Here is a 22,202-nt window from a genome sequence, read left to right on the forward strand (position 1 = left end):
CCATTACACTAAGCACTAGACAATTCAATTGAATTTGATCTCCCCTCATGAGGCAAGGCTATTTCCTCTCCTACTTTCTTACCATAACTCAGATTTGTCTATGTCCTATTTTTGTATCTAAATTAAGAATATTGCTCATAACTAGATTATACGGCATTTATTCTGAAGAGTAAGAGATACTGATACAGCTAAAAATTCCATATAAACACCCTGTGGATGTAAGCCATGACATTTATATACTGGATTAATAAGCACTAAGAGGTATTTCTGATGTAGGGCACATGACCCCCCCTTCATTTCAAAGGCAATTATTTTAATACCGTGATTTCAAAGTGTGACATGTCCTTGAAAGCGCTTGCAGACAGACAGCCTTATCAAAAAAGCTTCCAAATCCTGAAAGGACAATTTCAGGTGCATCTCCGGTTTTGAGATAAGAGAACATCTGGGAGTGAGTGTATGGGCTGGCCAGCAGATAAGCAGGCTAAGACAGATATCAGTTTTATGCAGTATGGATCTGAGCCTCCCTCAGACAAACAGAAAAACTCAGGGAGGTTTGACATAGAGCTTCTGCTTCGGCCCATCTTTAGTTGTAACCAGCACCACTCGCGCTGCCATTGCTGCCGCTGTCAGTGGTGAACCACGCTGCCAGCGCAGCATTGCTCCATCCCCATTCCCTGCTCCCAGCAGGTTTCTGGAGCGGTCTCACCACTCTGAGCAGCCCTTGCCTTTCACACCTTGTTGCCTACTCCTTGATATTTTCCAGATACCTCAACCTGCAAGCTACTGCCATGTTAACTTCAGAGGGCCGGCTTATAGCTTTAATCACAAAAGAGAACACAGCCAGGCTCCTGGTTATCACTTGTCAAACCTAGTCAGCATCAACTCAGCCTTTTAAAAACAGGAGAAACGGAGAACCAGCCAATTTGTTGTAAGGAGAGCTGAAAAGATGACAACAGCTGTTTTCTCCGTCAAGACCTTAGAAGTTCCCAGAGCCTTCTGACAGTGGTTTGATGCCCCAGGCAAGGAAAAAAAAAAAGCCCCATCCAAGCCCCTCTGGCCAAGAGCCTTCTGCACACCTGGGCCATCATGTCCCAGCCCACGGATGCCCAAGCTGGTCCCAGGGGAAGGCACCTGCCTGATGACACCCTGTGCACCCCATGGCACAACACACCTTCCTCCTGAAGCAGCAGCTGAGGTGGCTTCCCTTAAACATTGGCTCATACCACTTAATTTTGCCATCAAAGATCATCACCTGTCCTGCTAATCCTAGCCATGTCCCAAACCTACCCCGAATCCTGGAGTTGCATTACGATAGACCTACTACACCAAGTAGAACTGTTAAGAAAGGGGGCAACAAGAAGACCAGCTATCATGCAAGGTTTGCACATGAAGATGTGGGGATACGGGTGGTTAGGCAGGTAGATTTAGCATGGAAGTTGCAAATTTGAGATCTTCGGAGTGAAAAAAGCACTCTGTGTTCCCTTATGTTATTGCAGAATGGAATTTCTTAGTTATACCAATAAAACTGGGGAGTGTAGTAGTAAAGTTCACCATGGGGAACCGCACTGGCTCTGGTACCCACCCCAGTACCTGCCCCCTGCTTCCCTCTGGCCGTGATCACCTTCTGGCTGCCATCTCCCACTTCTTTCCTTCCATTCAAGCTGATGTCCCCTCTCCCACCACCCTTTTCCCTCTCCTGATACTTTCTTGAGTGCCCATGGTTTGTGATTTGCAATCAACCTGTAATACATGACAGCTTCTCCCTTCTCTTTGCTGTTTGCAAACAGTTAGGAGGAAGCATTAAAAAAAAATATAATCCCAAACAACCCTGCCCTCAGTTCTCATGCTTGGCACAACCACAGCCACAAAGAGTCCACAGCAGGACAAGCCCTCTTCAGCCCCGCAAGTGCTGTGTTGGACCCTGGGGCAACCGTGCTCCAAGGAGCAGCTGCCACACGGGGCCAGGTGCAGCATCCAACTCTCAAGGCTCTGCTGAGCAGAAGGATATGCAATTCTTCTCACAGCTGAGAAGTTAACCTGAGTTTTGGTGAATCTGCACCAGGGGGAAAAGGAGAAGGAAGAAGTATCCAGATAGTCAGGTAGCTCCGTCCCTCTCTTAATTTCCTATATCGAAGTAACACACAGAGATAACTGAAGTATCTCAAAAGAATTCCTTGGTAAAGGTATCAGCATGCTCTGAGCAACTTGCCCTGAACACATTCTTGGAAGCAGTCCCCATTTTTGGATGCAATACCTCAAAAAAATTACAAAACACAAAATTAAAAAAAATAAACACAACAAAACAGCCCAAGGCAAACATGCAGCTCCTCACATGCTGAGCTGCTGACATTTCTAAGCAGCTGAAATCAAAGGCTAGTGAGAGAAGTTGTCAGATGACAAAGGAGAGACACAAAGACCCCACCACAAGTGCTCACACCCTGCAAGTAAAGCATGAAAGCCTACGTACCAGCTGCTCTACACTTAGTGCTGCAAAGTTCAGGTCCCAATCCAGCCCTGAAGGCTCCCCAAGCCCAGCAAGGGAAAACCATCCAGATTAATGAAAAGTCACATTCAGGTGCTCAAAAAGTCAGCTGACAAGTAATCAGCAATTTGGGTATCATGAGAAACACTAGATGAAACCGGACCCCTGTGACCATGCCATGGCTCAGGACAGCTCTGCTCAACGCTGGAAGGAAGCATGCACAAATGAGGTTATCAGCTACATAAAAGATTCAAAGGAAAAGGAAAAAAAAATACTGGCTACAATACCTCGGTGCTACTCTTCAGCACTGAAGGTCTCATCTAAGGCATCAGGATATCTGCCCCACTCACCAGAAACAGAAAACTAAATATAATCTTGGAGTTAAATCTTCAGCCCCTAAAAAAGGCTGAAGTTTTTCATCCCCAGATAGAGCACATGGCTGAAGACAGCTGCCTTCTCCACTGCATTCACTAGCAGGGCATACCCAGAATAAAGCTGTGCTGAGTCACGCAAGACTTTCACCAGAAAGTTTATCAAACAAGGCTTCTGAAGCCAGCCAGAAGGTGGCCAGGGAACCTCTGAGAACCTGTGGAGAAACTGCCACAGGATTTTCCAAAGAAAGATGGAGAAATTCTTTGTGTGATTTCCATGCTCCTCTGCACCAAGCCACTTTTCACCATGCAGATTATCTGTCCTCCCCAAGAGGACTAAACTGTTCCAATGCTGCCTGGTGCTCCAAAGCACCTTTATAAAAAGGCAGAATTCCTGAAAAAAGTAGTTTTAACTAACCTTGAACAAGTACTTAACAATATTGTTGCCACGACTTCCTCTGTAACAGAGCTCATAATTCCACTGTTCACTACTTGCAGCACTCACCTTTTCTATATGACATGCAATACATTTGGGGGTCTTGTCAGTTAATTTAAGTAGCTGTAAATCAAGCCCTATAGCCTAGTGCAGTTGTCTAAAATTATTTCTGCAAATTAGGTAATCCCAGACACCACTCTAGCCAACAACTTCCACTACAACCCATGAGGGGGAAAAAAAAAAAATCCTAACGTGGCATGTGGTGGATGAGACAAGAAGGATTAGTTTCTATATATGCCATGTGTTAACACAGTCCCCACTTAGGATGGCTCGCTTTTCCCATCTCAGTCTCACATAGAAAATAAAACGGGGAAAAAAATATTTCCAAATACTACAGAAAATGTTTCCCCTTCTTCTGGTTCAAGGGGGAAGAGGAGGGAAGGAGCAGAGAGATCCCCCAGCTGGCAGTGAGCAACACCCTCCCCTCCACAACAACCCTAACCCAATTTACACACTGCTGCGCCTTTATAAACTCCAGACAATTCCTCGCATACTTCAAACAATACGCTGAGAAGCGACAACCACATCAGTAAGTTAGACAACATATTTAAAAACAAACACCAAAAAACCACCACCACCAAATTAACTTAACTAAACAGTTAATAAGGTTAGGCAAGATCATTAAAGATAAACAGCTCTCCCTTTCCTTTTATTGTTGACCAGAATCAAACTTTCTTCCCCCCCCTCACCTCCCTCCTTTAGTTTAAACAAGAGAGAGGTGTGGTGCTATTCTAGTACAAGTCAGGGAGCTGGGAACTCAAGTTGATTTTGTTTCTCCCTTCATGGCCTAAGGTCACTTGACTTCTTGTTCAGTTTCCCCATCTGTAAAATGGGCAAATAATAATGAGAAACTACTACACAATGTTATAGAGATTATTCAATTCATAGCTGTATAGTTCTTTGAAGATGGAAACAAAGTGCCAAGCATTATTACTAGATGATGAAATGATGTATTTTCTCCCCCAAGCTATACAGACGAAGAAAAAAGCCATGCAAACAGCCAACTGTATTCCTAATGAGATGCAATACTCAGAAAGTGGGACATCTTAAAACAGATTGGACAATCTTCTTCCAGCTCACAAAGATTATTCCCAATACATAAACCTCACAGAATTATAAATGCAAGAAAAGAAATGTAACATTTGACCAGGTTTCTGCAGACAAAATAAGCTTGTCTAAATAAATAGGGAAAACATACCTTCTCAGTCTTTAAGAGAGCAAAAAATTTCCCAAAAAGTAAGGGAAGAAATGAAATTAGATTTGAAAGCTTTGGAGGGGATGAATTTATGCTTTGTGAACATACAGCAACTGTCAGGACTGGGAAAGTCAATTAAATAAAAAGGACCGGATGGGAGGGAGGCAGGGAAGTGCAGCGTGCAACAGAGAGGTCATGTGCTAGATAAACGGGGCAGTATGCTAACTATTTACAGATAAATACAACTTCCTCTCTCTCTGCAGAGATTTATGTATATTGGAGAGCCACCATCAGTACTGTGGGTGAGCATAACATTAAGTTACATTAACATTACCCAAACCGCATCACATAAAATGTGAAGAGCAAAAGCATAATGACATACTGCTTTCTGCAAGCAGCAATATTGCGTCTCAGAAGAAAGGGAGGAAAAAACAACCCGGAAAATCCTGCCTCCTTCCATCCCCACCACTGCCTGGCAGGGTGGCACTCTCCTTCCCCATTGCCTCCAGTCCGAGGATCATTGCTCAGCTGACAGGCTTACATGGTACACGGGGTGTCATTCACACCAGAGAAACGTTAACTCAAAAATAAATGAATAGATCGGTGGTTTTAACTCTTACCAAACCCAGCAGCAAATCAGATCAAAACTGACCTTTGATCAGTATCCCCATGTCATTTAATGCCCCAATACTGCTCTGACAACATACTGGGTTCCTAATACTGCTCTGACAACATACTGGGTTAACACCACGACCCCTCTGCTCCAGCAGCCAGGCAGGAACGGGACTGGGGGGGGACTGGGAACCCCTGCACCCCATCCGCGGGTAGTGTTACACCTCCCACAAACATGCAGAGCAGCCAAAGGCTCTGGGGAAATATTTTAAATTATAACTATTTTGAGCACACTTCAGTTTAGCACAACTATTAAAAGCCCAAGAAAAGCTCTGTGACGGCTGGACCCTGCAGAACAAGGCAGCAAGTGCTAATAAACGCAATAATGAGATGTACACAGAAGTAGCCTTGTACTTCTGTCCCTCCCATATTCAAAGTGACATTGGGGGAAAAAAAAAGCAACAAAACCAACAAAACCAATACTAATTTCTGCCTTTTGCACACAGGTATGGTAACAGGGTGGACTGGACATGTGCTATTTCAGTGCTGCATGTGCATGCTCTGTCTCACTTTGGACACCCAGACAATCTGCTGCCATGGAGCACAGACTTTAACTAAAAGCGGTCCCAAGAAGTGGTGGAGCAAGGTGAAGATGTACCTGAAAACCTCTGCAGATTTTGCTAGGAAAGAGCAGCAGCCACAGAAAGTATGACTGGATCTGGCTACATGGACATAGCCAGGTTTATGTCTTCATGGCACCACACTAAAGCATCTCTCTCTGCTAAGGCTTATTTTAAAAGCCTTATTTAGCTTTTCTGGATTACTTATACACACTGCCTTACTGTGGGTCATGGTTGGACTGTCAGCGATATGTTTAACACAGTGCTTGCTAGGGAGGGAACAAAGGGATGGGAATCTGTGCTTCTACGGCTAAATAGAGGCAGCAGGCAGAGGCACTGAAACTCCACTCAAAACACATCAGGGTATTGTGTGGTGAGATCGGAGCTCAGACATCTGGGCTGAATTTGGGGCAACAGAACAAGAAAGGCCGTGTTCCTCCCCCTGGCTGGGAGAAGCAGACAGCTACCTGAAACACAGCCCACTGCTCCTGTAAACGCTAAGTCAAGCATGGGAATTTCCTGCCATCTTGTTAGGACAGGCTCTTATTTATTTGTTTAATGGTGAAAGCCAGCAGCAGCCAGAGAAATCAGCTCCAGCTTTCCGGACTGATTGCTATGGGCAATGGAGCTGACTCAAACTGTGTGCCTTCAAATACCAGAGAAACACCAGTACTGGAGCTACAGGAACAGAGAAAGGAGGACTGAGCACCTGCTACCACAGCCTAGGATGGACATGGACACACACCCCCCTTCCCACGAGCAATAGCACAAGCAATAGGGAAAACAAAGCAGATTTTAGTTCCAAAACCTCTGCTACTCGGGAGGGGAAACCAGCACAGCATCTGGAGAGCAAAGAGGCAGAGACTTCCAGTGAAGGCAAGACGTTTGCATGGTGATGCCAGCAGACTGAAAGTCTCCAAACACACATCCAGCAGAACGGGGCTGCCAGCCAGCATCAGACTTTTAATGATGTTTTTACAGCCACGACCAACTCAAATCCAGCTGGAGTGCAGGGCCAGCTGGAGTGTAATCCCAGCAACTCTGATAAGCAGCAATACAACTGAAGAAACGTTACCAGTATGGGAGACAATAGGTGATAACTGGCTCCTGCAGCCAGCAGACCTCTCATTAAAAACCCCAGGGAATAAAAGCATTTGGCACTGGAGTTCAGGGTTCCTGACAAACAAGGAGCAACATCCACTTCATTCCAGGTCCGGTGCAAGACCTCAGGCACCCTGTGAATCCCAGAGAGAGCTCCCACACAGTGATTTAGTGTGGAAAGTGTCAGAGATCCAAGAAAAGGCACTCCAAAGGCTATGGAGAGGGAAAGGGACTAAAAGAAGGTAAATAACGTTTTAAGTGAGACACCAGTCCTCGCATACTGTGGGCCTGCAGATGTAGGACAGCACTAGGGAACAGCAATGACCAAAGCCAGGAGAGCCCTGAGCCCCCGGTGGCAGCGCACCAGTGGTCCCAGGCAGCAGAGGAGGCGCGTGCTGCCCTTTCCAAAGCCCAATGACTGTTAGCAAACCTGTGGGTGCAAGGCAAGCACCCCCTTGGGTCTCAGGCTGTTAAACATCGTGAGGAACAGCAGCCACCGCTGACCCTATCAGCTGGCCCCAGGGTGACACAGGGAAGATCTGGGATGCAGGGAAACAGGAGGGAGATCCAGCCCATCCACCACAGAAAGGGTAGACAGAAAGGCAACAAGTCCCAGCTGGGGTGGGGAGACAGCCTTATGAAGCAGCCCAGTAGAGCTCTGGACAGAAGCTGGCCGCTGACACAGGTAGACTTTCAGGGGCCCTGGACATATGAACAAGTCACCAGATGCGCCTGATGTAGATGCATCACCGAAAGGGAGATACGCTTGCTTCTCTGACAGGCTAACACACACCACCTCAAAGAGGACGGCACAAATGAATACTGCAGTCCTCCTCCAGTGATAAGGCAAGGATGAGCGGTTCAGAGACGAGAGCAACTGAAGGGCAGCAAGCCAAGACACAGGATACAGCATGCTGGTAGACGCTGGTCTCGGCTAGCGGTTGTAGAATATGAAAGAGTGCAGCAGCACGAGTCAGGAGGAGAGACCCAGCGAGCAGCTGGGACCTCAGTGGTGGTAAGGGGCGAGCACATCCCAGCTGCAGGGTACACGGCTGAAGTGCAGACGCAGCAATTCAACGCAGCTTTCCTGCTGGAATTTAGGATGCTAAATCATGCTAGATCATACTGTAATATCCAAAACAAACCAGATGAGGGATAACCATCCCCAAAACAAGACTGCCAGCTCTGACATGCACTAAGGTACTTGGATCAAATCAGTCTGGACCAATGCAAAATGCCACTCCATGAAGTCAACTAAACCGGGTCATTTCCAAGGGCTAATGCAACAGATAGTCCATTTTGCTGAATGCGTTTTCACATAAACTTGCCCCAGTAATCTGAAAGCTCTTGACAGTTTCTTTGCACGTTGCCATAGACCTGCTGAGTCAGATTAACTGCACGCACGCAGCACAGCTGCATCACACAGGCATGGCAAGTCCAGTGGGCCTCGTACTGGAGCACTGGCACTGCTTGAGCCCATCATATGCCACAGAACAGCTCCAGCGGTCACTTCAGTTTTATTTCTTGGATAATCAAAATACACTTCATTACTCTGCCACAGTCCCTATGTTAACTCCAAATCCATTATCTTTAAAATGTGGAAAGCCTCCCTGAATCTAAACAGCAGCTCAGACTGTGTTAAATGATGGCTATCCTTCAAAAGATACCAAATAAATGGATGCCTATACAAGCAGAAGCAGCATGACATTCTTCTACAACTCCTGTTGGAAGCTGTATACAACATAATTTTAATGACATTTGAAATAAAAGCCTAAAGGAACTGTTGTGTAAGGTATCAAGCAAAAAAACCAGCAGATATGTAGATACGATGCAGTGGGTTAATTACTCACCCAGAGGAGCAGACTTAATGCTGATCTCCACTGTCACTCTTGAGCAACTACCACTGATCCATATAAACTTCTGACACTGAAAAGAGAGAAATAAATAATTTAATTAATCACTACAAAGTCCGAGATGACTTAACATGTCTTATAAAAGTTTATCATCAAGTGACACAGGATACAGGAAGCACAGTGGATGACGTACATAACAGCATTAAAAAAAAGCCAATACCAAGAGATTAAAGGATGACAACTGATGTACAAAGGGGAAATGAGCTTGTTTATTCCAAATAATTCCCAGCAACATTATCTCTCAGTATTCCTACATTACATGGTTGGCCTGTGCCTGCCCTCCACCTCTCCAGCTGACCGTACACATATAACACAAAACGAAGGTGAATGATGCCTTGCAAGGCTTCTTTCTTACTATTGTGACCTCCAAAAATGCCAACCAAGCACCCCACGGCGTTGAACGTCTAGAGATCAGAGTGTGAAGTGAAGACAGTGGAAGTCTGAGCAGCCCATAGCAGTGAACCAACCCTACAGCTCGTTCCCAACAGCTATTCTGAGTCTCTTTACTGTGACTATTTTGGTAAATCAAAGATGTTCTCTGTTACTGTGGTTTGACAGAAAGTTTTAGTCACGGATACTCCCATCTACAGACTGTGGTCAAAATAAGAGCTATTTGGTGTGGGAAGCTTGACAAAATTGTTCCAGGAGAAGGTTCTGGGTAAACTTTGAATTTGAAATGCAAAAGGGAAGTTTGGGGAATGAAACTCTAGACGAATAACAAAAAACTTCTAGACCTAGGCAATTACTCAGCTCCCATTAGAAGAGACAGAAGAATCAGTAACTCATATATGAGTGCTCAGTGAAATACAGCTGGTAGAGTGATTGAAACAACCAGGAACACTCCAGTGTACCCCACCTCGGACACTGCACCAGCATGGTGAGATGCTGCTCTCTGAACAAAAATCACACCATGAGCAATTACAGATCTTGCCAAACCAACAGAAGTTTAGGACAAGCAAGCAGTATGATCAGAAAGCAAAGAATCAGCTCAAAAAAAATGTAGGGCTAAAGAGACACAGACTAACTACTTGTTGACTTGGGGCAACAAAGACCAACTGCAAATATCCAGAAGGTGTAAACTAGAACAGAGAGAATTCAGCCTGTGCATGACTGGGAGATAAGCAGAAAGAAAAGAAAAAAAAAAGAAAAAAAAGGCAAAAGCATTTTCAGGTCTAGATACTAAAAAGCTATAATAGATGGTCTCAGGGCACACAAATGATTGGGTGCTCCTTGCTTCTCAGAGCAGTTTTTTTGACTAGATTGAACAAAAACACCATGGAAAAAAATTACACAGAACACAAATGACAGGGACGTATAAGTCTGTGCGAGCAGACTCCGTCACAGAGCTGGGGCTTCAGGCTATTGCAACAGAATAATTATGTACTGAGCCCTGTACAAGACAGGAAAAAAAACATCTGTTAGATGGAAAAAGAGACAAGACATGGTAGGCAGGGAAAAAAAAAATATTTGAGGTTTCTGTAAAGGGTACTGCAGAATGTCATGTATGGAACCACAAAGCTAGGGAAAAAAAAGTTAGTTAAGTGTTATTTTAAGTCTGCTTAAAGTAATATCAAGGGCTGAAATGGAAAACCTACAGTTAGATGGAGCTTCTCCCCTTCATTCCAAATACTCAACTCCAGCTGAGCCAGACACGGCTCACAAATTGACAGGGTATCTTTGGGATTCCCACCGCCCGGGCTGCCAGGACCCGCAGGCAGCAGTCGGGCAGCGGGGAAGGAGACGCGGAGCACAGCGGCCGTGCGATTCCGACGCTGTGCCCCGCTGCGTGGGGCTGGCTGGCCGGCCAGCTCCTGCTGCTGCAGCTGGTCTGCTCGTCTTGACACCCACTTTAGAGGCAGTCAACAATCCTGCCCCAATTTCCTCATCGTCTTCTCCACCACTGGAAAGTCCCCGCAGCTCTTCAGGATGAAGCTGCCTCCCAGGTCTGTCTCCCTCCATCGACACCGTCTTTAAGGACAGGAGAGTCTCGCTCCCCACGAGTACTCATCTCCAACTGATTTCCTCTCCCTGGCATGGGGTACCAGCAGCACCACAGCTACTCCTGAGCCTCTCTACCGTGACTATTTTGGTAAATCAAAGACGTTCTTTGTTACTGTGGTTTGACAGAAAGTTTAGTCATTTCCTTCCCAACAGAGTCAGAGTTACACACACACAGCCCACACCTCAGGCGAGCTGTACGGCCGCCCGCTATCTAATGAGGAAGGGAACGCTTGCAGGCATTTCTCAAAAGTGAACTAACCGCTTTAAGACCCTACCTTGTGTGCTGTCACCAGAAGGATTCAGTTTGTTTCAAAGGCTGCTAGGGAAGCAGCCTACATTTCCCACCCCCCCATTTCCTTCCTTCCTCAAACTCAATTTAATTTTTACTAACAAACTTCCCCAGAAATCTCAGACTCCCTCTAATCCTAGAGATAAGGAAACCTCTCTTGCACACCTCGCCTCTGAAGACTGTTTTCAAAAGTAATTCCAATAGGGCTGGCTGTGACATTCACCCCAGTATTTCTCCTGGCTGAATGGGGCACAGGACACAGAGATCCAGAGGGATTTACCCTGTGACCCGCGTTAGGATGCCAGGAAGGCTGACAGCCCCCAGGGGAAGTCTGGAGCTCAGGGACGCTGGGGGAAAACTGGGACTTGTGGGGACTTTTGGGAAAGGGTGGAGTTTTCCTGGTTTAGCTGGAAAGGTAAATTATCATCCAAGAATGGCAACTGAGGGAATAGCTGCTCTTGCATCACACATGATAAATGTGGCACAAAGCCCCGATCAGAGGGCACGCAGGCAGCCAGGTGTCTGGGGGACGGGAGTTCTCCAGCCTCGACAGCAAGAGCTAAGCTCTCCACCAAGTTCAATCTAAGTTCAATTTCAGTATCAAAAAACCAACCTCCCAGAAAACCACTCCCATAGTCAAGAGCCAATTTTGAGGAACGATCATTTAAGAAGTGCAAGACTAGGCAAACCAGGTGAGATATAAGTTAATTGGGTTTTTGCTTTCATACAGAGAACATTGCAAAATATAGATGCCCTGGAGGAACCTTTCCAGTATCCCCAGGAAAAAAAAAAAAAGAAAAAAAAAAAGTACTGCAATAAAAAAAGAAAAGGAGGTGCACAACGTGAAATTTTTTGTCCTTTCCAGACTATAATCTCTTAACCAGGAAGAAAACACAAATCCTAATCCTATAATCTTGCATGTTCAGCAATAATATTTCTCCTTACCAATCAACGGTTTTCTACAATAGCCACCCACATCTTTTTCACATTCAAGCAGCACGATTGCATACAATTGCACGCTGTATGAATTTAAACAGGACACAACTCTATGCCTAAAGACCTGAAAAATTCACATGTTGCACTGCATTAAGGGGCACAGGTTAGCAAGAAAGGTGCAGCACTATTTCTTTGTTTTGTGCCTACTAGAAGCTTTGTTTCAGGAATATTTTTGGAAGAATGCATGAGTACTGCAAGCAAATCATCTGGTTTATGTCTGTTCTTTGCTGGACAAAAATAAAGATCTGCTTTGCCTAATCATTTCTGATCAAGGAAGGTTTTGTAATTGGACCATTTACACCTTGAGGACACGGTGAGACTGGTGGGCAAGTCATCTGGGCAACGGACTCGGGACTTTCGGCACCAAGACATCACACGGGAAGAAGGGACCTGGGCAGAGGGGCTGCAGCTGCCGAGGACAGCATCAGCCGGACAGCAAAGCTCAGCCTGCCGCAGGGCAGAGCACAAAAGGCGACGGCCACAGTTTCCCAGACAGGGAGTGTTTCCTGAAGTCCACAGCGAAGGTTCAGACAAGCCGCTCTGCCCTGCGATGGAAGCAGCTGCTGCCTGTAACGCTGACAGCTCGAAGCGGGCACGGTTCCCTCTCCAGGAACCGTCTCGCCACGGCCGACGCTTCCGCGGCGGACAGCAGCTCCGCGCACATCCCGACCGCTCATCCCTTCAGAGCAGGGACGCGAAAGCCTCTGCGTTCTCCAGGTAGGATCGCTTGGACCTCTTTGGGCAGCCATCCCCTTCTCCCGCTTGGCTGCCAGAAGAAGAGGTGGCAAGAGGCCTCCTCTGTCGAGAGGCCTCCTCTGCCACAGACACCCCTCTGGGCAACAAAACACGAGCCAGCGCTCGTGTGGCTTCTTCCAGCCACCCTCCGCCCGCGGCCAAGACCCCTCTTCCCGAAAGCCCAGCCACGCTTGCAGGAGCTTGGCCGAGCCATTGCTTCACACAAGTGTACGCAGAGGCCGTCCAGAGGCTCCCACACAGACGCAGCTTCTTCTTGTCGAGGCACGCACAGGCATTTCTGCAATCTCGTTATTCAGCTTCCCCCAAGTCTACAGATATTAGAAGTTACTTTTGCAGAACTTGGCCATACACTTTCACCCCTTCCAATGGTAGGTAATACCTAGCTTATGCTGGGCAGTAGGAAGAATTTTTATTTTTTTTTAAAGCTTACATTGAGAAGATTCTTGCTTCAGATGCATATCTGATGCTTGTATACTCTGCGTTTAGTCTGTGTTAATAGACCATTTTTCTTTTTAATTTTTTTTTGCTCTTTAAAGAATGAATCAATAGCTACAACTTGACTCAAAAATTTATGGAGGAAAATTAATAACATGTATATTTCCAAGGAAGTCACCAATGCAGGCTGATCACGGCCAGTTATCTTCACTTGGAAAGGTGGGTAGCGGATTTAAAGCCAAGAATTAAAGCAATGAAGAAACACTGGAATGATTTGGGGACCTAATGATTTTCTGTGGAAAAAGTCTTTGATGCATATCTTTTATTTTGCTATGCCAATGGTACAATTTTTTGTAAAAGGCCTTTGGGCAAAGGCTGGTTTGAACCTGAATGGAAGTAATCAGGGCTGCAGCTTGAGTCATTTCCCCACATTCGTATACCTCATCTATCCACACCAAGTATCACCCACCAACACACAATCTCTCTCACGTTTAAATCACCCTGTCCCTGGATACATTTTTCAGCTGCTGCAGACCACGTAACACATCTCTTATTTATGATGGGACAGCCTAGCTGCACTGAGACAAATGCATAAAACACGGATACTTTAGCCCATATCTTTATTTTTTGTTTCTAGAAGGCTGCACATCTTTTGACACAAAAACCATACAGCATTCCACATTAGCAAACCAGTCTGGTTTTGGATATTACTACACCCACAGCTGAAACCTGAAACAGTACTTGTCCATCCTGCAAGTGCCAGCCTTGAGCTTAAAAACCAAGTTTCGACGCAAAACCAGGGAGTCTGGCACACACAGAAACCCAAACTGAAAACTAAAGGGACCTGAGGAAAACTAACCACATCATTAACTCCAGTGACCAAAGCAGCTGGTATCTCACACAACAACATTTCCTACCATAAACCAGTATATTTAAACAATGTACAAGCACAAACGTCACTGAATCAACATACCAGCATTGGAGGATATAGACAACATAGCCAACTGCCACAGCAAAGAAACACTTTCGGGAAGCATAATGAAATATTACAGATAATCTCCTCAGTCAGAGAAGAGTAACACCAGAGAGACCATTTAATGAAGTACTTGTAAGATCAGTAGCAAGAACAAACTGCAGAAGGTTTAAGTAAAGGCTCTCAAATTACTAACTTATCAGATTTTAAGTGAAACTAGGCATGATTTATGCAAGGAAAAAATTTATGACTAATCTATGACTAATTTTATATTAATCACTGATTGAATCCATATCTGAATTGGAGTGCCACTCCATGCAATTTCTGTCAGCTAGTGCTTTATTTTAATTCTACAAGCCAAAGCAACGGGTTATATGCAACTTACCGTCTATGTAAATGCAGACATCAGCTGATGGAAGATGTAGAAGTGGCTGTAAGACATGGAGGATTATTTTATGAACCTAATTGAAGATCTCATGCCCCCAGCATGGGAGGTGTGATAAGAAGTCTGTGCGGTCATATATGAGAGAATTCAATCTCCTTCATAGTTATGTCAACTTTGCTGACACCAAGGTGACTAAAGCCACTGATCTTGTTAATCACACAGCAAGCCAGAGCACACAGGGTGGACAGCCATCTTCAGGCATCACTTCTGTCCTTGTGTAAATACCAATAACCAGTTGGTGTTTCAAGCAGCCCTGGTTCTGGAAGCCAAGAGGCTGCAAGAGTTTCATTACAGGAGACTGCTTTTTAGGGTGACATGATCACAACAGGCTGTAACACTGTTATCACTAAACTAACACCAAGATTAGCACAGTGTTTTCTCTCTCATAGGCATGGGTTTGGTCTTACTCTTCTACACATGCAAAAGAGCCAACAAAAGCTTCCATGTGCCTCTTGGCTGGAGGTTTATGGGACACCTTCAACCTTGGCATGCTCCGTCAAATGCAAAAGGCGCTGCTCTACCAGTGCTGTTCATCTTCTTAATCTGACTGGTGTTGCCACACACTGGTTTCTGTCTTCCTTCCCAACTCTACTATAAATAAGAACAAGACATTCCTTAACAAAAAGGGATTGGGCTCACACATAAGGTTTGCCATAACATCTTCCAGGAAGATGCCCACCCTTCAATTATCCAAAATTGTTAACAGGCATCCTTCACTTTGAAGTTCAGTCACAGCAATACTTTGCCATTCCTAGAAGGAACTTAAATAGCTCCAACACCACAAACTTAGAAAATCTTGTTAGTGAGGCACACACATCCGAACTCTGTGTTTCCAGAGCTGAGAAGTGAGGTGGAAGCTATGCAAACAGCAAAAACCAAAAGCACTTATCAGGAAAAGGAACAAAATACATTCTTTTGTTGTTGTAAAGAGGAGGCAGCCAAAAGATTTGAGTTAAAAACCCTAGAAATTAAGACCAACATAACTAGATGCTTTGCCAGCTTCACAAGTAAAAAGTTTTATACATTTATTTTGCTATTTCTCCATGCAGACACTTCAGTTGTTTCAGCCCTTTTAAGTCGGTTACGTGCTAATATACATGCACACAACAGGATTCAGCTGTCATGTTATCATATGCACTGCAAATAATCCTGAAAATACCATTTCTACTAATCACATTGCTCCACACAGTTTTAAAGCACATGATTGCAGAATAAAACCCTTACCACTTAGTTTTGGCCTGGATTCTAAAGGAAATTAAGTTTATGTGGTAGTGTTGTTTGTCAGTCCTCACCCTATTAAATTTTCAACTTGCTAGTCAATTTTGACCACATTTGGCAGAAAGCAAAGAGATCCTAATAGGTGTCACATTCTTACATCTTTGGGAGAAATTAGTATGTAGGTAGAGGAGACATCCAAATTAGCTTCACATGGACTCAGACTCTGCTGCAAGAAGTCAACAACTCCCTGCTTTGTTTGGCCCAGCAGCTGCTCCATCAGCATCTGCACATGGGCATCCAGCGCACGTGTTGACTCCTGTGTGGCCAACATGAAAGACATTGGAGAGAAACCATGGACCAAGCCAAAAGGGAGGGAAAAGATAATCTGGAGTTAAGGAACAGCAAAAATGAAGAGGTCCAAAGAGAAGGATCACAGGTCATGGTGGACAAAAGGCCAACGCACACAGGGGAAACAAAATTTTAAAGAACTAGGTTTTGTCAACTCTGCTACCTGAGGGATAGTTGGTGGCAGCTCTTTGCCATCTCCATACCTACAAGCACAGTAACATCCCTTCCCTGCCCTCCTTCTGCCCCCCTGGAAAGACCACAACAAACCATTCTCCCATCACATGCTGGGCTAGCTGTTTACAAGCCATGTTTCATCTTCCGATACCCGCAAATAATGCTGGATGCTACTGGGGCCACAAACGGACCATGCCTTCAGCTGGCAGATGGGACAGGAACAGCACAGCAGCAACTAAGCTCATGCTTGAGAAAGAGCCAGGGTAGACTAGATCCACCTCAACCCACCTGTGTCACAGCTGCAACAGAAAGTAAGACCCCTCTCCAGAACTGTCACCTACGAATTGCAGCCACCTTCTTCTTCATCCCAGGGAAGGATAAATGCACATCGCATCCCATGAAGCTCTTGCTAGGGAATGGAAGCAACCCAGAGGCACTACTGAAACATGACCAAGAAAATACTGCCTGTAAGGAGTACAAAAGGAACAAAAGCTTACGAGCTGAATCGAGATCACCTGCAACCTACGTGGGTTGGTTTTGCCCAAGGAGCTCTCAGCATCATAAACCTGGACAGCTATTAGGGGATGAGAAGTATGATCAAATTAAACCTACTTCAGAAGAAGGGGAGGGCTGAAGGCCAGAAACAAGCAATAACTACCCTGAGAGGTGCCAAGCAGCCAGCACAGGGGAGCACCCTGCAGAGCCAGGATGGGCATCCACCCCCAGCCAGGGCTGAGCAGCCCCAGGGCAAGTCCCACAGCCACCAGTGAAAAGTGAGGCTCTCCCTCTCTGTGCTTAGCAGCAAGCAGATAGACAGCAGGAGGGTTTATTTGTCTTAGTTCTTAGACACGAATGTTTCTACACCATGAAAGCAGAACACAAATATCTCCTTCCCACACCCCCACAAGCCTTTCTGGTTTAATTTGATTTTATTCAAGAATCTTCTTTATAACCAACCTATTACAGCACTTTATTTAAGGAGTAAGTAAGGATGGTGCCACCAGCATTAAAGACATTTTCACTAACAATTACAGGGCATTATCCTCAGAGGAAAAACTTCATTAGCTTTCAGTCTCTCTCCTTGAAAGAGGTCAGTGTCTTGCAACAACAGAAAAAACAGTTTCTCTCTCAGGGAACACAGAAAAGATGCAGGCAGAGCACAAGGCTCACGGGATAAACGACGAGATGCAAAATAATTTTCTCCTTCTAGACCATCACTTTGAGTTCAGACCGATTACACAACAATTTAAAAAGTCACCAGCACCAGCTTCCCTGCAAGCTCTCCAGGGTCTTAATATGCAAACAATGTCTGCGATGGCAGCCCACCTGCCCGAAGGCACTTTATCCAGCCCTCAGACCGAAGCCCTGTGTGACCGCAGGCAGCAGGCTTTGCGGGAAGCAGGGCTGGATGGCCACAACAGCCCCAACAGCTCTACCGCTGCAGCAAACGCCCCGGGTCAAGACAACGCATGTCCTGACGGCAGCGTGGAAAAGACGCTGGTCCTGTCAGGAGCGCTGGATCTGTCCTGTGATGCTCTCTCCCCGGCTGCAGTAGTTTGGCTCCTCTTATTAATAGCAGGGCACTGGCATCTACAGCCCATGGCTCTGAGCCAAGCACTGCAGTGTGTCAAGAGCAAGGTGGCAAGGTTTATGGAACAGAGCTTCAAAACGCTGGGGCTGGGAACAAGACAGAGCCTGAGCATAAACATAAAGGTGTCCAACAAAAACAATAGGCCTTAAATCACAATGAATTACAACAAAGAAATGCATCATAGTAGAGCCTGAAACAGCCAGGTGGGGATATCTGACCCTAGAAAGCAGTATATTCACCGACAAGCTTTCCACTCAACTCGGTCCTATTAACTCTCCTACTTCACCCACCCAGTCTTCTCTCTCATGGAAGAACAAGCAGCCCTAACCACCATAGCAGCCAAGCAGAAAGTAGTTCAGTGAAAGCTAGTTTCATATTTCACATTTAACTGGTTGGTTGGTTTGTTTTGTGGAAAGGAGGTTGCTTGTTTTTTTTTAAGGAAAGAGGCAAACTTTGCTCAGCCTCCAAAACTAAAGTCAGATGTGAAAGAACAACTTAGAAGATGCTGGGGGCAAACAAGTCCATCATTAAGTATGTGTTGCATTGTATCTTCATTTAGAAATCACCTAATAACTATCTCTCCCATGGGGGACAGTTAATATTAGAAGCCACATACATCCTACACAAGCGCACCTCTATTAAACATAATACATAAGGATGTTACTAGAATCCAGTAATTTCACAAAACAGATTTTTAACTGCTGTGTAAACTTTGGGCCATAGCAAAAAGACTTCAACGTCACTTAATCTGATTATTTTCCACCACACAAACTGTGGAAAGGACCATCTTCAGGAGCATATTCTGAGAGGCGGTGGAGCACAGGGAGACCCCATCCCCTGCACAGAAGGGCCGGGTGAAACCTAAGCCTTTGACTGGAAGACTACAGAGTCCACCCCTTTGAACGATACCTAGGAGCACATGTTGCTGTCCCATGGAGGAGATGGTGGAGGCAATGGAGATGGTAGAAGCAGACAAGGTCTTTTCAGAGAAAGTCACCATCATACCTCTCACCTTCTGCAATCCAACTCTCCCCTCATTACCATACATGGTGATTTACACTCATTAGAGCCCCCTCCACAGACAATATGAGAGATTGCTTCAATAATGGTGTCAGGATATAGAGAAAAGGCTTTCAGGTGACAGCAGGTTTCTGCCTCAGTTCCTTTCATCCTGAAAGATCCCCCAAGAATCCTATAAATTTGTGGAAGGGGAAAAAATAGCCTCCCATACTTGACCAAATAGCAAAATACAGCTTCAGCTTTATCTACAGGGCAAGTCATCACTTGCAAAAACTTGGGGTCTTATGGGGTACAGTACAAAGGAAGATGTAAGAATACAGGTAAGTTGTTCTGAATTTGTACCCCAGTACTTTCCAATGGCTGCCTTAAGTGCTTTTATGATCATAAGCAGTCAGTTGTTAAGATTTTCGTTAGGAACAGGAACACTTCCCCAAAAAGAGACAAAGACCATTTTACTTTGATTTCCACAAAAAACCCTAGTTACTGAGCTCCAACACAACTTCCACTTCTCATTCATTCCTCATTTACTATCTTGTACCCTCCTTAGGTATATAGCACACCTCTAACCCCAGCAAGGACAAGGTCTAGCAGATGCCAAACTTGCAGAGCCCTGACTTTTAAGAGAGGATGCATGTTAATACGAGCATCAGACAGGACTACACAAATGCAATGCTCTACAGAGGGCGATCTAGGTGAACCAGAAGAACATGAGAAATGAAGTGCAGAGAAAAGAAGGACAGATTGGGAAGATTTGTACAAGCCATGTGTGCAGCACTGAACAGCTTGCCGCACAGAGAAGCCGGCTAGCTCTCTTCTGCAGAGAAATGCATCTCAAGTACAGGGCTGCCAACACACGACACCACATTCTTTTTTAATTCAGGATTTTTTTCCCCTTCCTTATGCAAGCTGGGGACCTGCAGGCTGAGAGATCACCTGCTTCAAGATGAAATTACTAAGACAACTTACCGCACATCCTGCCAGGCTCATTAAACCACAGTGACCCTCACATACATGGCAGCAATGCAGCTGGTGATAATGCATTTCCCCTTTCTGCTTGCATCACTGATTCATACTCATTAGGGCATACAATCTTTATATAGAATTCCTTTATGTAGCCTAATTTGCCAAGAAGCAATCGCTTTCCTCTTCCCCTAGTAATACAAATGAGACGGAGCTGTAAAGTGATTTCATTTGCTGTTTATCCCATGGCTTTCCTTCCCAAAAGTTTCTTTCAGATGTTCTGTATGAAGCCAGATATGTTGGGTCATTAGAAAATGTCTCAGAGGAACCCAATGTTTCATCAAGTTTTGTGTGGAAAAGATGAGTAATTTAGGAAACTTTACATCTTTAAGTTTACTTGGCATTTCTTGCCAAAAGAAATCCATGAACTTCCTTCCAAAAAAAAACCAAACCCAAACAAAACTAAAACCCAAACCCAACCCCCGCCCCCCCCCCCCAAAAAACCCCACAAAACCAAACCAAAACCAAACTAAAACCCAGAGAGCACTGAAGAATTCCACTCTCCACTCAGAGCAGAGTAAATGGAGTGTACCTCGTGCTCAGGAGTCACATCCATGTAAAACAAGCACAGGAAAGGAGAGCACAACACCCATACCACGCACAGCATGAGAGCAATGCAGATCTCAGTCTGCCCTGGCTCACTTCGCCCCCGGAGTCGCAGCAATGCTATCTGGTAATTACACTGCAGTGTGGTCTGGCAAGCCACAGGCTTCTGGCTTCAGGTTCGGGGCTCTGCTGCCAACTCATCTGGGGGCTCCAGCACATCTCTTTACCATGTCATTTCAGGCTTCCCTCAGGGAAAGCAAGAAAAGACAGCCTAAACTCAGAGCTGTTACTCTATGCTAAGACTACAGTCCTGTGCATGCAATCCAAACTTTAAAGGCCAATCTCACTATAGCTTTTTCAACATTTTGTTCGACAATAAATATACCGGATGCCAAAAAGGTCACTGCTGAAATAATCACTGTCCTGTACTGACTACCACTCCCTACAAGTGAGTCAAAAATAGGGAATACAGATTTGTACCCAGCCTTCCCTGTAATTCAAGAGTGCTCATGACAGATTATTTTGCTTCTGGCTGAGTCCAAGTCCTTGCTGAACCCTCAAAATTTCTGTAAAAGCTAGCCAAAGAAGGGAAAATGAATCACTGGCTTGCAGCACCTGACACACAAACCTCATTGCTTTAGCTGTTTAAAACCATCCACCCCAAGCAAAGGAATAGGCTGTAGTTACAAACTCTGAACAGCAAAAATAGTACTATTTAAGACAAAAGGGAGGAAATTGTTTTTAAAGAGCAGAACAATTCAGTTGGTATTTTCAAAAACCTTCTTCTACATACCTCTATGCTTCTGTGTTTCCAAACAGTCTTTCCATACTGCAGTGAGTTTTGTATAATTACTAGCTAGGTACTGAGAAACTTAATTGTACTGTATTAACAATTAAGGTTTTCACTTCCTATCCATCAGCTCTACTACTTTTAATTAAAAATTGCACATTGTAACGTTAAGACTATGCAAATCCAACACTGTGAAGTCAGCTCTAATAAATGCACAGGTAATTTTTGAGCCTCCATACAAGGATGCTGATACAGAGTTAAAAATAAGCTTTGTTAGTACAGACAAAACCAAAGAAATACACAAGGGTCCAGGAAATGGTTTTGAAGGCTGAACTTTGCATAATCCATCCTCAGTGTCTTTTCAAAGGGTCAGCGAGCCACTACAAGTCTCCTCAACTCCTTGCTTAAGTAAAGCACTTTACAACAATGTTTCCCCATCAGATTTGCAAGAGTTTGAGGACTGCAGCTGGGATTTCCCATATGGCAACCGTGCAAACCAAAGAGCCCAAATGAGGCACGACCAACAGTGCTGTCAAGTCAAGAAAGTAAGAGAGCGTCGAACAAGATCAACAGGAGAGTCTGCTAACCCAGGCTAACACCAAGCACTCTCTCTGAACATAAAGGAGGCAGTTTTGATTCAAAGGTCACTTCTTACAGGGTTATAGCATTGACTTAATGGAGAACCATCTAAATATCCATTTCCTCGAGCCAAGGCTGGATTAGTCCCAGAAAGCCAAGTTCTGACACTCGTACTTGCACATCATGAAAGCAGAGGGAGAAGGTGGCAGGGTACGGCTAAACCAATTTTGA

The 22,202-nt window shown here is 45.0% G+C and overlaps 1 protein-coding gene across 16 annotated transcripts in view; it reads right to left on the bottom strand.

Annotated features, from left to right (window-relative positions):
• The window catches only part of PPFIBP1 (PPFIA binding protein 1), a 117,753-nt gene that overhangs the window by 76,522 nt on the left and 19,029 nt on the right, over positions 1-22,202 (bottom strand). For all 16 annotated transcript variants that reach the window (XM_069807010.1, XM_069807006.1, XM_069807005.1 and 13 more), the window contains exon 2: positions 8,728-8,803. The gene's annotated coding sequence lies outside the window, so the exon portion shown is untranslated. The remainder of the gene's footprint in view (positions 1-8,727; positions 8,804-22,202) is intronic.

Source organism: Haliaeetus albicilla, chromosome 19, assembly GCF_947461875.1.
Source record: "Haliaeetus albicilla chromosome 19, bHalAlb1.1, whole genome shotgun sequence".
Lineage (NCBI taxonomy): Eukaryota > Metazoa > Chordata > Aves > Accipitriformes > Accipitridae > Haliaeetus > Haliaeetus albicilla.